At 35.4% G+C, this 18,491-nt stretch overlaps 1 protein-coding gene across 4 annotated transcripts in view; it reads right to left on the bottom strand.

Moving 5' to 3' along the window:
• GALNT13 (polypeptide N-acetylgalactosaminyltransferase 13) overlaps positions 1 to 18,491 on the bottom strand; it is a 603,283-nt gene that overhangs the window by 564,427 nt on the left and 20,365 nt on the right. For all 4 annotated transcript variants that reach the window (XM_065927851.1, XM_065927849.1, XM_065927850.1 and 1 more), the window contains exon 2: positions 5,209 to 5,279. The gene's annotated coding sequence lies outside the window, so the exon portion shown is untranslated. The remainder of the gene's footprint in view (positions 1 to 5,208; positions 5,280 to 18,491) is intronic.

The raw sequence follows: 18,491 nt of genomic DNA, 5'->3' as shown, positions 1-18,491 counted from the left end.
CAGTTTTCAGTTCAAGACAAAAAAATTATTCTGTTGTCAAACTAATTAGCCACTCAGTGAATGTGAAGCATGCCTTTTCACATCCAATCCTGAATATACTATTGCCTTGACTTCTCTGTTAGTATTTTCCACCTGCATAAATATCTATAACAATCTCCAGGGTGAAATCTTGAACCAGTGCAGTTTAGAATTGTATCTCCTTTCTTATATCTCCTCTAATGCTTCATTTTAAATATACATATATATAACCTTTCTGATTATTCCTCAAATTATTTGAAATGACTTTATTAATTTGACTAATTTAGACTATTTTGATGATATTGTATCTTAATACCATATCCTTTGCTTTTTTTTATGCCTGGGTATATCTTATTTCCTCAAATTATAAACAGAATTTTCTTGAAAGTCAGTTTTTGTCTCCTCCTGAAGTTATGAAATTAAAAGATGCTTGCACCTTGGAAGAAAAGCTATGACCAACTTAGACATCATATTAGAATGCAGAGACATTACTTTGCCAACAAAGGTCTGTCTATTCAAAGCTATGGCTTTTCCATTAGTCATGTATGGACGTGTGAGTTGGACCATAAAGAAAGCTGAGCACCAAAGAACTGATGCTTTTGAACTGTGGTGTTGGAGAAGACTCTTGAAAGTCCCTTGGACTGCAAGGAGATCAAACCAGTCAATCCAAAAGGAAATCAGTCCTGAATATTCATTGGAAGGTCTGATACTAAAATTCCAAAACTTTGGCCACCTGATGCAAAGAACTGACTCATTTGAAAAGACCCTGATGCTGGGAAAGATTGAAGGCAGGAGGAGAAGGGAATGACAAAGGATGAGATGGTTGGATGGCATCATCAACTCGATGGACATGAGTTAGAGCAAGCTCCAGGAGGTGGTGATGGACAGGGAAGCCTGGCCTGCTGCAGTCCATTGGGTCGCAAAGAGTCAGATATGACTGAACGACTAAACTAATACTGAACAAGCACCTACTCTTGTAACCAACACAGTGCCTCTCATATTATAGTAGCTTGTGACAAGTATTTATTGAATTAAATGAAATAAAAATACTAAATGTGAACACTAGTTTTGTCTTTCAGAGACCAATTCTGGAAAACAAAAGTAGACATACTCTCTAAATCCTTCTGTCAAAACCAAGATGAGTATGAGAACAACCAAAGACCTGACTCACTCATTTTTAGAGTAAAAATATTTTGTATACTAGGAAGTTTCAAAATATCCCTCAGGTAAAATGCTGCTAATGGTTCATTTCAAGAGGTGACCTGTGAAGGTCCGGGAATTGGTAGGTGACTAAAACGGCAAAAGATGAAGATCACTAAAGAGTGAAAGGGAAAGTATCCGTGTGGCTGGTGTGTTGTAAAGGATGTGCCTGAGCTCAGACACGCCTGAAAATGATGAATAGGGAGGAGGATTAAGTCAAGATGGACTCTCCAATTTGAACCTCTCTGCATTGTACCAAGTGGCTGAAGAACTGCAAGAAAAGGGTGTGGCCAGTAACTTCAAATTCTAAGAAGTAAGATTAACAGAAGCATAAAATAGCTCTACGGCCTTAAGGAAGACACTTTTTTCCCCCAAGATCTCTTTTCTCAAACAGCATTTTTTCAAGGTAGTTTTGGGTTGCTGAGTGGTCCTACCAATATTTAGTATAAGCAATTGTAATTTGTTTAGTTGAAATTCAATCAGCAACTACTTATTTACTAAAGAATTAATATCTATGATCTGAGATTGAAGAGTAAGGTTTTTATGCAAATAAAGAAAGACCAGTCACTGAATTTTAGTGCTTAATATTGGATTAAGAGGATAAAGAAAAAAAGCTATAGCATTGAATCAACCTCTTAAAAAAAATAGAAGATTCAAATAGACACTTTTTCAAAGAACACATACAGATGGTAAAGAAACACATGAATGGATACTCAACATCACTAATCATCAGGAAAATGCTAATCAAAACAACAATGTGGTATCACCTCACACATATTAGAATGGCTATTATCAAAAAGGTAAGCAGTGATAAATGCTGGCAAGAATTTGAAAAAAAGGAAACCCACATACACTGTTGGTGAAAATGTAGATACATGCAGCCACTGTGGAAAATAGCATGGAAGATTACCAAAAAATTACAAATAGTAATACCACATGCTCCAGCAGTTCTATTTCAGGGTATTTATCAGAAGAAAATGAAACTGCTAATTTGAAAAGATATATGCAACCCCACAATCACTGCAGCTTTATTTACAATGGTCAAGATCTGAATACAACACAAGTGTCCACTGATGAGTGAATGGATAGAGAAGATGTGGTGTATATGTAATGCATATGTGTATATGCATATATACATTCCATATATGTGGAATACTATTTGGCCATGAAAAAGAATGGAATATTACCATATGCAACAGCATGAACAGAACTTGAGGGTATTATGCTAAGTGAAAGAAGTTAGACAGAGAAAGATAAATACCATATCATCTCATTTACATGTGGAATTTAAAAACAAACAACCCAAGTTCATAGATACAGAGAACAGATTGGTGATTGCCAGAAGAGAAGGTGAGGGGTGGGAGAAACAGGTGATAGGGATCAAAAGTATAAACATCCAGCTCTAAAATAAAAAAGTCATGGGAATGTGATGTACAGCACGGTGACTATAATTAATAAAATTATAGCATATTTGAAAGTTGCTAAGAGAGTAACTCGTAAAAGTCCTCATCACAGGAAAAAAAATTTATAGGGATGTATAGCTATAGATGTTAACTAAACTTACTGTGGTGATCATTTTGCAATATATACAAATATTAAATCATATTGTACACCTGAAACAGATATAATGTTTATGCCAATTATGCTTCAATAAAACATTAGATCAGGGCTACCCTGGTGGATCAGTGGTAAAGAATCCACCTGCCAATGCAGGAGACATGGGTTCAATATCTGGTCCGGGAAGATCCTACATGTCACAGGGTCACAACTACTGACCCTGTGCTCTAGAGCCCAGGAGCTACAACTACAGAGCCTATGGGTCACAACTACTGAAGTCTGTGCATCTTAGAGTCCCCCCTCTGCAGCAAGAGAAGCCACTGCAGTGAGAAGCCTTGTGCATTGCAGCTAAAGAGTAGCCCCTGCTAGCTGCAACTAGAGAAAAGCCCTTGCTTTTTGTTGACCCAGCACAGCCAAAATATGAATAAATAAATACATTTATATTAAAAAATTAGATCAACTTCAACCTTTGCTCCCATGAATGATATATTTAAACTTTCTGTGGTGCATTTCCCTTGTATGAAGAATGGAGGTAATAACATACCTACCTCATTATATTATTGCTTAGATTAACTGAGATATTGAATGTAAGGTACATGGAATTTTTTTTCTTGCCCATAGCCCTTCAATTTCCATGAACTGTTTAACAAAACATTGGATGAGATTTTTCCCAATTATTTGACAATCGTTTTAACATTTTCTTTATTCTGTATCTATAAGTTTTCCTGGCCTCCTTCAAAACAAGCATTTAATATTCCATAAACACAAAACTCCCTACCTCTCATATTCAAAACACACACAAACACGCTTTGGGCCTAGATTTGCAAGCAGCACAGAACAGGACATACATTCCATTTGACTAAATAGTTTGCTTCTTCACTAAAAGTTCAAAGGAGGCAAAGTAACTACTAAGAGCATCTTGATTTGTGTATGAAGAAGGCTAAAGTTTAGGTTCTTTTTGAGCATGTCAATTGACAGTATTCACTGAGTAATTTTGTTGTATATTTTATATGACATAATCATGAAGTTAAGATGCTTATTAACATACATACTTGAATTGAAATATCCAAATGAATCAGTCCCAGTGTAATAACCATATACATTTATTGACCATTAACTATGCAGTTGGAACTGTGCTATGGTTTACATGTATAAACTCACCACAAATTAGTTCCTAATTTTCCCCCATTTAAAGAGACTTTAAGTAACTTATTCAAAGTCACACAGCTGAAACACTGAATAAGTGATAAATCCAGAATTTAAAACCAGGTGGTCTGAATCCAGGGTCAGAATTTTAAAACACTACACTATGCCACCTTTTTGAAAAAGTAGTTATACTGCAAAACAACGTACAATATCAATGCTGCCATTATTGTCTTTCCATTTTTTGGAAATTTTATTTTGAATTTTATGCCAGATTATCCCAATTCATCAAACAAGGAATTTGAGCTCACAGATGCCAGGTCTCTATGATCCTATGGTTCCTTTCAACTCTAAAATTATAATATAAGAGTACTCATTTTTTTTTTCAGTAAATGAAATAGGACTTTCAGAGAGCTTCAGAAGTCTAATTCTAAACACTTTTCATCAAAGAATAATTTATACGATTTATAAACTTCCTTTCAGAATCAAGTTATTTTCACTTATTTCCTGCTAATTAAAGCAATCTAAGTGAGGAGTTGGAAGCATTATTTGAAATGGAAGCAATGACATGTCAGACAATACGGAAAAAAAAAATCTGTAACACTTCTGTGATATTGGTTACACTAAACAAAAATCCAAAGAAATAATTAGAAAATGTTTGTATTCTTAAATATTCAGACTCTTAACTAAAATTAATTTTACTTTTTCTAAGTTATTGGTGAAGGTAATATTTTTTGAAAAGCCTGTTTCCCATCAAAGCTAACAACTTCACTTTGAATAGATACTGAGCAGGTATTAAAACATTTTGGATCTCAATTTTCTCATTTATAAAATGGGAATAAGAATAGTGATCTTTACATATTTGGGGGAGAATTAAGACAAAATATATAAACTGCCTGATACATAGCAAATCTTAATCCTCAGAAAATCCAAATATGTAATTCAATACTACTCTAAAATTTCCATAGCAACACTGGCTAATAACACTAATTTTTTTCTACATGCTTCTCAACTTATGATTAAAAGGAAAAAGGCTCACAAATACTAAGTGATAAAAATTATGTACCAGTTATGTACATAGAACAAAAGTAAAATCAGTCATCAGAAATCATGAAATTATGCAATTTGAGACTAGCAAATAGCTCAAATTTTTCTCTTTTACATACATTTTTCCTCAGTATCCACAAATATAAAGAACTGTAAATAGAAATGTATTCTTTCATGACTGTATGCCAAATTTATTCAGCATGAGTGCAATTGAGTGGAAAAATAAAAATACATATTACTTACTGTATGTGGCACTTGGCAATTTCAGAATGATTTGCAAACATTCATCCTCAGAATACTCCTACAAAATGCATCTGTGAAAAGAAAGAAATACAGAAGAGTAAGCAATTTGCCAAGGTCACAGAAACTCTAATCCAGACCAACACTCATTCAGACATCACATATTTTAACATACTGAAATAAGGTTTTGCAAAATATAGATTATGCATCTAGCATATTATAGTGGGCTGATGAACAGAAATGTTCCCAACTATATGCAAATCTCCTACACATCAGTCAAGGAGGACACTCTTGAGATGAGTCTGCATGTGGACTTTCAAAATCTGTTTAAGAAACACAGGCCCCCAGAATGAGGCAGAATAACATAAGAGCAATTCAAAAATATGAGGTATTTGTAAGTGAATTTAGTTGGAGTTTTTAGGTGGTTGTTACATAACTCAAGTTTTGAAAATGTACTTCAGTCTAATACATGAAGATCCCTGAGTCAGAGGAGAATTTTGCTTGATTTATTCAGAGAATTACACTGATTCACTTTGTAAATGTGCTTCAATTCTAATTGAAAACTATGTACAGACATAAAAGCGCAGACATGCCACTTGCATACCTCACAAAAATAAACATTTCTTTCAGAAAGCCAATTATAAGGAGAAATTTATTTAATCAGATTTCATTAATTAACGTGTTTGTTTAAAGGAAAGGTGTATGGGAAAGCACAGTAATTTCAAAGTACAAAATATTTCAAAATTTAAGTGAATTTTATGCTTCTGGGTATGCTGTTTTATAAAAGAACTGTTCAAATGAAATAAAACAAAGCACAACTTAATGATAATTAAAGTAACCCTTCAAAGTACAATGTGCTGTTTCCGACAGCTCAAACACACTATAGACAATACAAATAAAAATTAAGTAGCAAGCATCTTTAGAGAGACATTAGCTCTCAGCAGCTAGTAGAATTTCTGCCCAGAGATTTGGTTCTTTGTAGGACGAAGCAGAAATATCAGCTTACCAAATCAACAGTTCAACAAGCAGAACAGGCATTCTGAGTAGAACATCTAATTAATCGATCTTCTGGTATGTGAAAGATATGAGGATGGCACTGGCCTCTACCTTGCACAGGAATGAATGATTGCACTAATGCTCAACAGAGAGTTTCTCAAATAAGATGAAACTAGAGATAGTTACTGAGTTCACAGGTAAATGCCCAAAGTAAATCAAAAAATTTTATGAATCCCTGTATTTTTATAAATTTCATTTTTCTAAGTTTAAAACTCAGAGTTGAAATAGAAGACACTGATACAAACTCACATTCACATATTGGTTCAATAGAATTACAAAGTTATAACAAATGGCAGATTTGGGTATTCCTTCATGCTGTAGCATAGTCATCCTCCTAGGTAAGAGAATTCAAACTAAACTTAATCCCATGATTTGCCCAATTTGACACAGCTAAGAAGCAGTGATCCTGGGCTTAGAGCCAGCCACTTCCAACCTCAATTTCTTCTCACAACACCTACTAGTCCCTACACCTCATGCAGAGCAGAAGCTGCAAACGGGAGCATCACAACCAAAACTGGTGTAAGGCAATTTTTAAAAAAATTCTACAACATGATTTTAAAATATTAAAAAATGTTCAAAAGCAAGTGATTTCTCATAAGAGTCCTAATTTCTATCTTTTTTTTGAAAGAGCAAATATATCTTAAGTCTGGGTTCACAGCTTCCAGAGAGCAGAAAAATGATTGCTGCTCTCACATAAGACATGTCTCCTGCACTCATCTAATTCCTAATTTGCAAACTCTCTCCTACTCTGCAATTTTCAAGCATCAGAATGTTTTGCTCCTGATCCAAACCCCCCTTAACTACCAACTATAATCAGACCTCTTTGCAGTAAAACTGGAAGAATGATATTAATTATATCCCAAGAGCATATTTCATTAGTTTAAGTGACTGCTTCTAACTACATTTCACAATATTGTCATAACCAGATGTTATTGATTAGATACCTTATTTCTACCTACATATACATTTTTTAAAGTCATGGGCTTGAATTTCCAGGTATTTAAATACATAGCTGATAATTTTTAAAGCTAAAGGAGAAATTTTAATAATACAATTGACTGGTATATAATCATAAGTTTCAATCATCTCAAATCATAATATTTTTGTCTACAGTGGACACATTTTTCAGAGACAACTCCTGGGTTGAGAGGTGTGCTATTCAATAAAATAATTATAATAATAAAGAAAAAAGCCTTCAATTTAAATAATCTAAGTTAAGAGAATGATGACCACTAAAGGTAAAGCAAGGCAGCCCAGAAAGTCTGGTTACATCAGTGCATATTACAAATAACTTAAAATACCAATATGTTTTGTGGAATGCTTAAAAAATATGGGCCTGGAATTTGAGGTAGTTGTGGTAATAATAGCCACCTAAATCTGAAACTTTCCACACATACGGTAAAATATACAGCCAACAAAAACAAATAAAAACACACAAATTCTAGGCCTTCAGCATAACTAGAAGTTGGAGGACAATAAAAATGTCAGATTACCAGTAAACAGAAAATTAAACACCAATTTCTAACAGAAGTATCTTTCAAGCTCCCACTGTATGTATTACAGTGATATAACGGGTCTAGAAACTGAGGGAGAGAAGAAAACAAAGGTCCTAAGAGTGACATAAAATTCACCAGCTGCAAGTCCATTGAAACTGGTGAAAAACTATCCTGACATATTAGAACACAAACATAGGGAGAATATTTAAAGAGATATAGAATTCAAGGTGATGACATTTTTTTGTTTGTTTTTTCCTCAGGGAGGAGTAAGGCATTTTGAAATTGTGGGGCTGGGATTTTCCTGGCAATCCAGTCACTAAGACCCCATGCTTCCATTACAGGGGGCATGCATTTGATCACTGGTGAGGGAACTAAAATCCCACATGCGATGTGCAGAGCAGCCAAAAGATGGAAAAAATAAAGGATAGGGCTATTTCAAAAGGACCCTGGCCTTAGCTTGAAGAAATTCTCACAAGTCAAATCTGGGAAGTTGGAAAATCAGAATAAATAATTATCATAAAGAATTAAACTTCATTACAGAATATAAATTATAAATAAAACAAATGAATAAAGTATATAAGGAAGAATTGGAAAACTTTCCTTGCACAGAATATACCTTAGAGTTAGAAAATCAACATGAAACACATACTATTAATATTATTGTAATTAACTGATTAAGTCAGGAAAATATCTGTGGGTCAGCCCTTGTAGGTGAAAGTGTGTTGACAAGCAGGATATTTCCATAGTCTTAAAGTATCTTCCCCCAAATCACTTATTAATTACAATAGAGAAAGCAGTAATCTTCAATGGAGAAACAAGACCACCTTAAATAAAGGATCAAGGATAAAATCATCAGAATGGAACAAACCCACATAACAAGTCTCCAAGTATGATGCACTTGAGAAGGACACATCATTTCTGTGGTATGTCTGCCAAAAATGTGCAAACTGAACCAATCATTAGGAAATATCAGGCAAATCCAAACTGACAAAAGTCTAAAAATATCTGTCCCGAACTCTTCAAAGTCATTAACAACTGAAGAAATGTTCCAAACTGAAGGAAGTTTAAAAAAGACATAACAACCAAACACATGTGTGATCCTGGAGGTACTGTGAGTTATTAATACATAATAGCATTTTGTTAAAATGATATTCTTAATGGTTAAAACTACTATAGTTACATAGGAAAAGGTCCTTATTCTTAGGAAACACACACTGAAATACTTCAAGTAAAGAAGCATGCAAAGCCGGCAGTCTGGGCCAACCCAGAGAGACAGGTGGGGAGGGAGCTGGGCGGGGGTCAGGAGAGGAAGTACACACACATACCTGTATCTGACTCATGTTGCTTCACGGCAAAAACCATCACCATATTGTAAAGTAATTATCCTCCAGTTAAAATAAGTTAATGTAAAAAATAAATGAATACAAATTAAAAAGAAGCATGATGTCTATAACTTATTCCCAAAAGATTCAGGGAAACATTATCTACATGTACACATATATATGCATATATAATTATGCAATTATAGAATGTATATACAGGTGTGTGTGTATATATATATATATAAACATATATGGAGAGAGAAAGAACAGGCAGAAATAATAAAGCACAGGGAAAAAATGTAAATAACAAATCTGGACAGAGAGTAGTCAGGGTTCTTAAGTATAATAATTATTAATTCTCTGTATGCTTGAAGCTATACCAAAATTGTAAATTAGGGAAAAAAGGTAGAAATAAATAAATGTCTTGCTTTCATGGAGATATTTTGGAATCACAGAAAAATAGCCAAAGAGATAATCAGTGAAGTGTTTCAAATCAAGAAAAACATTAAGAAGTTAAAAAACAAATCAGCATCATTGTTCAATGTTCTTGGACAACTAAAATTAAAAAAATCCATATATACATGAGATGAGATGGTTGGATGGCATCACCAATGCGACGGACATGAGTTTGAGCAAGCTCTGGGAGTTGGTGATGGACAGGGAAGCCTGGCGTGCTGCAGTCCATGGGGTTGCAAAGAGTCAGACACGACTGAGTGACTGAACTGAAGTGAACTGATAAATATAGTATACAACATATAGTCTTCTATATTTTATATATGTCTATGTTATGACCAACCTAGATAGCATATTAAAAAGCAAAGACATTACTTTGCCAACAAAGGTCCATCTAGTCAAGGCTATGGTTTTTCCAGTGGTCATGTATGGATGTGAGAGTTGGACTGTGAAGAAAGCTGAGCACCGAAAAATTGATGCTTTTGAACTGTGGTGTTGGAGAAGACTCTTGAGAGTCCTTTGGACTGCAAGGAGATCCAACCGGTCCATCCTGAAGGAGATCAGTCCTGGGTGTTCATTGGAAGGACTGATGCTGAAGCTGAAACTCCAGTACTTTGGCCACCTCATGCAAAGAGTTGACTCATTGGAAAAGACCCTGGTTCAGGGAGGGATTGAGGGCAGGAGGAGAAGGGGACAACAGAGGATGAGATGGCTGGATGGCATCACCGAATCGATGGGCATGAATTTGAGTAAACTCCGGGAGCTGGTGATGGATAGGGAGGCCTGGCGTGCTGCGATTCATGGCATCGCAAAGAGTCGGACACGACTAAGCGACTGAACTGAACTGATGTATAATTTATACATTAATATGCAAATATTTAAATGAAAGAATCATATTTTAATAACATTTATATAAGCGTATTAAATTCATAAAATAAAGGAGAATGAAAGTAAATATGGAATCTAGCTTTGGACTTTTAAATAAACCATACAAATAATACTACTATAGTCCATGAATACAGTAATGTAAAGTTAAATAATAAAGTGACATTCACAAATAAAATTTATTAGCAACTAAAAAAGAAAAGATTATCAAACAGTCCTTAAAGGTCATCAGTGTTTTTTTCCCTTATGTAGCTATTTTTCCTTATCGGAAATATCAACTTCTGTTTTTCAAATTCAAAAAAAAAAGAAACATAAATAAAAATCTCCCTTAATTCTTAAAACAACATATTTAATTTCAAACAATATATTTACTATTTTTATTTTCAAATCATTATTTAAGAATTACACAATGTAAATTCTTTCATAATTAGGTTATTTTTTCCTTCCTTTCTTCAATATTATGTTTATCATTACAATGCAAAATAATTTTACTGATTGGTATCCCATACATGCCATTATTTAAAGATCTATAACTTGTTATCAAATATCAGCTATCAAAAAATAAAAACCACTGTAAAGTTCCTTCTGAATATATCTTCTGCCACAGCAAGATTGTTTCCTCAGGATAAAATACCCAGAAGGAAACTCCTGGATCAAATAGCATGAGGCTTTTAAAATTTGCTAAACTGTATCTTATTAACACAGATGTACACAATTTTCATATTTGAACAACCCCACAACCAGTTTGTATTTTTACAGTCACTGCATCCATTTGCAGCCATGACATAGTGTTTGCTGCCTGATTTGGCCCTAGGTCTTCATATTGTCATGTCTTGAATTGAGTTTTATGCATTCTTGTTGTTACAAGTGTTGAGTTTACCTTTTAAAATGTCTTCAAAGAGGTTATCCAAAAATATGACATTGAAATAAAACTGTTTAAATGGAAAAGCATGGAAACCGAGCAACGTTCGTAAAGTAGCCTTTTTTTTTTTTTTTTGGAGAAATTAACACTTCCTATTTTCTTGCAAAGAGTCAAATGTTTTACAGGACCTAAAGAAGATGATAGATGAAAATGTGTTACAGTCTTGTAACTGAAAACATACCAGAGGACTGATTACAACATGACAAGAGATGCAAGCAAAGACAGAAAATGCTACAGACCCCTCTGGAAAATCCAAGCCCTCTACCAAATCTCATTTTTAATTTATAGCAACAGTGTGTCAGTATGCCTAGATATTACCATTTACATTTTTACTAGATTAGATATTAGCATTAGATATTAGATTAAGTGCCACTTTAATTGAAGGTTTTAATCAAACTTCAAGATACTTCAGCCACTTTTCTTCCTATCTATACTTTGTATTCTTGCAAATTCACATAGATTTAGCTGTAGATTTAACTTTCCTAGTCCATAGACTTCATATTTTGTATTATTAAGTTCTGGAGATTAATACAGATATTATTCATTATAAAAATCCAATCAATCCCTTTGAGAGTTTCAACTGGTCTGCCCTGGCAGGTCACTGATTCAATAACACAAAACAAGAAATGCCTTCCTTCACCCAAGACAGCATTTTCTTAACTGGCTGATGAGAACATCACATGAGATAAAAATTAAACCTTGCTGAAGTGAAGATATATGAATTCTTTTGTTTCCCTTCATATTTAAGTCCTGTCATGATGTCAGAGAATAAAATTAGATGAACTCACAGTGATTTAATACTTTCAAAGCAATGTTGGTTGTTACCCACATTTGTTCTGCTCTTTGAGATGTATGAAAAATCAAATGTCTCTTTGATTTATTCCCCTATTTTCCTAGATATCAAAGCAAGCTGATTGATCTGTAACTTCTAAAGTCTTCTCTAATGTGTTCTCTCTCTCTGTCTTCCCATTTTCATTGGCTCTTAAGAGCCCTAAGCCAATGCCTTTTACACTTTCTATTGTAAATATGGCTTGTTTCTCTGTCATGGGTTTAATGATTATTTGACCCAGATAAATTATTAATAGCAGATATTAGGGTTCATACATCAAGCAAAAATTAAAATGAAGAAAAATTCAAAGGAATTCAGAGGAGAGGAATAGAAAGAATTAACATTTAGGAAATTAAAAATATTTAAAATGGCTCAAATAGAAAAATCTATATTTCATAAAAGGAAATATCTAATAGTTTAGTTTTAATTGTGTGAAGGATTATTTTTAGAGTTAGATTCCAAGTAACAAAATTGTTTTAACAGTAGCAGAAGAGATTATATTATACACCAGAAATGAATTTCCAGAAACTAAAGATTAAATAATCTAGCTATCCGATAATAGCAATTTCTTTTTTCTTAAGTGAAGTTTCTTTTGAGCCTAAATTTAGAACTGAGATCTTTCAAATCATGAGATTCAATTAGAAATGTATGTAAATATGTGATGAACTTTAGGTAGAAGATGTGAGTTAGCTTTCTATTATGTTTTATGGTCAACTTTGGTGATTTCTTCATGTTTTATACCATTGTTTAAATCTACCACATTTGTGTTTACTTCTCTAACAATAAAAACTGATTAAATAAAGTGCATCTTTAACTTCACTATATCTTCCAAACATAGGGTGTGGCAGGTTGGATCTTCCAAAGATGACTATCCTGCATGAACTTCTGCAACGTAACCTTGACATTTACCCATTAAAAGATGAAGTTATTTCTTTCCCTCCTGGAATATCAGCAGAGGCTAGGACTTCTTTGACCAAAAGGCTATGATGGAAGCAACAGGGTACCAGTCCAGGAGTAACTCTTAACTGGCCTAGCCTCTTCTGTTTTCTGCCTGCTGGCACGCTCAGTTGCCATGGAAAAATTTCAGGTCACTCTGCTGGAGAGGGCAGCCATGCTGAGGAGCGCAAGGCATAGGACACGTGAGTAAAGGATACTCACATATGGACATCCCGTTCATTCAGCTTTTAGATGATTCCAGTCCCAGACACCGCTTGATGGCAGCTACAAGAGAGATCTCAAGTGAGGATCTCCCAGCTGAGCCCCATTAACCCACAGAACTAACAGAGATTACGGTGGCTTTTTTAAGCCACTAAATTTATGGATAATTTCTTGCATGGCAATAAAATAACCACAAAATATAATTATCTTGGAATTCAAAATCTAGAAGTCTAATATAATATCTAGCACCTTTTATCTATGTAAAACCTAAAATTATATATATATAAATATATATTGACCAGAATGTGAATTGTTTATATGGCAATCTACTTTTCTGTCTCTATCTCTACATCCATCTATGCAAGTTATCTTATATTCAGTTACCATGATTTCCAATTGTTTTCTCGTTGGTTGTGCACTAACATAGGAGTTAATCGCATATATGAAACAAGTGTATATATGTATATGTATTTATATGCACATACACACACAGAAATGGTATGGACCTAACAGAAGCAGAAGATATTAAGAAGAAGTGGCAAGAATACACAGAAGAACTGTACAAAAAAGATCTTCACGACCCAGATAATCACAATGGTGTGATCACTCACCTAGAGCCAGACATCCTGGAATGTGAAGTCAAGTGGGCCTTAGAAAGCATCACTACGAACAAAGCTAGTGGATGTGATGGAATTCCAGTTGAGTTACTTCAAATCCTGAAAGATGATGCAGTGAAAGTGCTGCACTCAATATGCCAGCAAATTTGGAAAACTCAGCAGTGGCCACAGGACTGGAAAAGGTCAGTTTTCATTCCAATCCCTAAGAAAGGCAATCCCAAGGAATGCTCAAACTACCACACAGTTGCACTCATCTCACACGCTAGGAAAGTAATGCTCAAATTTCTCCAAGTCAGGCTTCAGCAATACGTGAACCGAGAACTTCCAGATGTTCAAGCTGGTTTTAGAAAAGGCAGAGGAACCAGAGATCAAATTGCCAACATCCTGAAAAAGCAAGAGAGTTCCAGAAAAACATCTATTTCTGCTTTTTTGACTACGGCAAAGCCTTTGACTGTGTGATTCACAATAAACTGTGGAAAATTCTGAAGGAGATCAGACCACCTGACCTGCCTCTTGAGAAACCTGTATGCAGGTCAGGAAGCAACAGTCAGAACTGGACATGGGACAACAGACTGGTTCCAAATAGGAAAAGGAGTATGTCAAGGCTGTGTATTGTCACCCTGCTTATTTAACTTATATGCAGAGTACATCATGAGAAATGCTGGCTGGATGAAGCACAAGCTGGAATCAAGATTGCCCAGAGAAATATCAATAACCTCAGATATGCAGATGACACCACCCTTATGGCAGAAAGTGAAGAGGAACTAAAGAGCTTCTTGATGAAAGTGAAAGAGGAGAGTGAAAAAGTTGGCTTAAAGCTCAACATTCAGAAAACTAAGATCATGGCATCTGGTCCCATCACCTCATGGGAAATAAATGGGGAGACAGTGAAAATAGTGTCAGATTTTATTTTTGGGGGCTCCAAAATCACTGCAGATGGTGACTGCAGCCATGAAATTAAAAGACGCTTACTCCTCGGAAGGAAAGTTATGATCAGCCTAGAGAGCATATTAAAAAGCAGAGACATTATATTATGTAGGGTGAAACAGATCACCAGCCCAGGCTGGATGCATCAGACAAGTGCTCAGGCCTGGTGCACTGGGAAGACCCAGAGGAATCGGGTGGAGTGGGAGGTGGGAGGGGGGATCGGGATGGGGAATACATGTTAATCCATGGCTGATTCATGTCAATGTATGACAAAAACCACTGCAATATTGTAAAGTAATTAGCCTCCAACTAATAAAAATAAATGGAAAAAATAAATAAATTAAAAAAACAAAAGCAGAGACATTACTTTGCCAACAAAGATCTGGCTAGTCAAGGCTATGGTTTTTCCAGTGGTCATGTATGGATGTGAGAGTTGGACTGTGAAGAAAGCTGAGCGCCGAAAAATTGATACTTTTGAACTGTGGGGTTGGAGAAGACTCTTGAGAATCCCTTGGACTGCAAGGAGATCCAACCAGTCCATCTCCTAAAGGAGATAAGTCCTGGGTATCCATTGGAAGGACTGATGCTGAAGCTGAAACTCCAGTACTTTGGCCACCTCATGTGCAGAGTTCACTTATTAGAAAAGACCTGATTCTGGGAGGGATTGGGGATAGGAGCAGAAGGGGACGACAGAGGATGAGATGGCAGGATGGCATCACTGACTTGATGGGCATGAGTTTGAGTAGACTCTGGGGGTTTGTGATGAACAGGGAGGCCTGGCGTGCTGTGATTCATGGGGTCACAGAGTTGGACACAAATGAGCGACTGAACTGAACACACACACAGTGTGATTTAGGGCCACTCAACCTGTAAAACTGAACACACAGCATAAATCTGAATGCTGTTCCTATGTGAAGAACTGACAGTGTGGGAAATAGTTTAAATTTGCTTTCTGTGCTCCCCCAAAGCAGAACTAAGACCAGTAAAACCAATGAGAAAAATCACAAGGAATCAAATTTAAGCTCAGAATAAGGAAAATGCCTTACTGCAAAGAATGACAAAGAATGGGCTTCCCAAAAAAGGGCCAAATAAAGAGCGAAAGAAGTTGAAGGTTCATTCTCCAGAAATGTTGAAAGGGACTTCAAGTTCTACTGGTTGCTGGAAATAAAAGTTTTTTAAATACCCTTTCAAACCCACTCTTTTGATAAATTTGCAGTGATTAATTTTGGACTAGATTATATATATATATATATATATATATATATATATATATATATATATACTAGCTAATATTTTATATCCTTATCATATTCTAGAAACAGACATGAGAAGTGTCACAAAGATTCATTGAATAGAGTATCATTAAATTCACAGCCCTTTATCCTACTGAATCAATATTTAACAATTTTTCAAGACATTTATTGAATAACTAGCTATATTATGGACTTTGGTAAGCCTCCAGAGAACAATAAGGAATGTGATACCTTCACTGTGAAAAAGATTATAATTTAAAGTGGGAGGCAGAGGAGGATACAACTAAGATAACATGATGTAAGTTAGCAACAGCAATAGAAACAAAGTACTATGAAAACTGGAAAAAGGAATAGGAAACTTCTGCCTTGGAAATTTGGGGAAATCCTTTAAAAAGAGGTAGAATTTAAGCTGATCCTTGAAATGAAAAGACAGGTATCTCAAGGCTACAAAACAGTACAAGCAAAGAAATAGTCATAGATATCTATACCATGCCTAGGTAACAAAGTAATACAGTGAATTCTTAAAATAGATCAGGATAGGGTAATAAATGAGAAGTGAGCTCACTGGGATAGATTACTATAAAGGGTCTTGAATGACATGCTGAAAATTTTGAAATTTAACCTGTAGGGCTTTCAAAGGTTTTTATACCCAAGAGTTACATGTCCAGAACTATTTTTACTGAGATCCCTCTACCGACAATGTGGAATAGGTAATGGACTACACAATGTGGAGTAAGTTTATTTTTAAAAAACATGTCAGTCTTGGGTTTAGATTAGGCATAGACTCGACTGAGGGAGTGTGGGCTGACAGGATCACCCCTCAAGATCCCTTTCCATCTTAAACTCTGTGACTTATGTCCCTTGCAAAGGGGACACATTGCAGATAATTTTGTTTTTTAAATGACAGAAGTGGAAGAACTCTTGGGCCACTCTGGTGAATATCACAAAGACATTGCCATTTCAAATACCCAATGAGCTTGATAAGAAGTATAGGAAGTCCACAATCTTTGATGAGCTGACAATGGAATGTGAGAAGGAAAAAAATCACAAGGAAGAGATTAATAGAGCACAGCAGAAAGGCATTTTCAACTATCCTTCTGGGAAAGCCAGATAAAAATTTGACTGACCTAAATCCTTTTTGGCCTGCATCATTTTCCAAAGTAGCATCTCTGGCTTTGGAAGGCCTAGGGGACCTATCTGTACATGTGCAATCTAATTAATGTGTGTAGGAAAGACTTAATTGTGCAGGACATTTTGCTAGGTACAGCATAAAAAAAAAAAAAAAAAATGTTGGACTGCCTTCTTGGATTGTATAATCTTTTAAAGACAGACAGATGTAGATATACATCTACAATTTAGGAAGATAAAAGAAAGGATTTATTAAACAGCAGAAACTGACAAAAATGTAGGTACTTATGTTAAATGCTTCATGAGTATCAATAATGAGCAGGACAACTCCTGATCAGTTCCATTTTAAGGAGAAATAGAGCCGCATGTCAGAGGATAAATTTCAGTGACATGATCTCACACCTGAAACCAGCTGGGAGGAAAACGGAAATTTTTACCCTGTTCAGACTGGACACCACTGTAAGCCAAGGTCACACAAGAAGTCTGAGGCACAACAAGCCACAGGGCTGCAGCTGCTTGAAGGGAGGAAGAGGTCAGCCACAACACAGCATCCATCTAGAGACACAGGCTCCTTTTCTTTCCTTCCTTCCTTTGTGCTGTGGTTGGTGTTGGTACCGGGCCACATGGCCCTGACTAGGGCGATGGATATGTGGGTGGACCTATATGTGGATCTATCTTTCAAAAAGGTAGGCATTCATGAAATTTCTAATGACTTGAAGGTGTGAACCTGTACTGAGAGAGTAACACGTGAAGAAGTTTCAATTTTATCCCTGAGACTGACGCACGCTGCGTGAAATCTGAATTCTTAAGTCCTCTGAGTGGCTTGCTTGATGGCAATCAGCTAAGCATATCATCAGATAAGAACTTTAGACACTGAAGAATCTCACTGTCCTTGAAGCCCCTGCACAGTGGTAAAGGCACACACTTTCCTGTAAAATACAGCCACAAATAACACAGTGTGGATGAATTTACTGAAAGACACAGAGAATAAAAAGTAAAAACTCTACAGGATAACATGTAGAAATGTGCTCCTTATTCATAAATTTGTAATATTGTTCATATGGAAAGACAACATTTATATTTTTCATGGCATAAGAGGCCCTTTTTTGACAGAATGGGTTAGCCTTATGAAAATAGGTAGCTCTATTTTGCAGATGTTGTTCATTTTGAATGAGGTATAATCCCCAGAAGCAGGAATGAGAAAAATCCTCTCTTTAATAGTATGAGAGAGTAAAGAAGA

Source organism: Muntiacus reevesi, chromosome 3, assembly GCF_963930625.1.
Source record: "Muntiacus reevesi chromosome 3, mMunRee1.1, whole genome shotgun sequence".
Classification (NCBI taxonomy): domain Eukaryota; kingdom Metazoa; phylum Chordata; class Mammalia; order Artiodactyla; family Cervidae; genus Muntiacus; species Muntiacus reevesi.
Note: the sequence above shows the minus strand (reverse complement) of the source record. Positions and strands in the feature narration are given on the sequence as shown.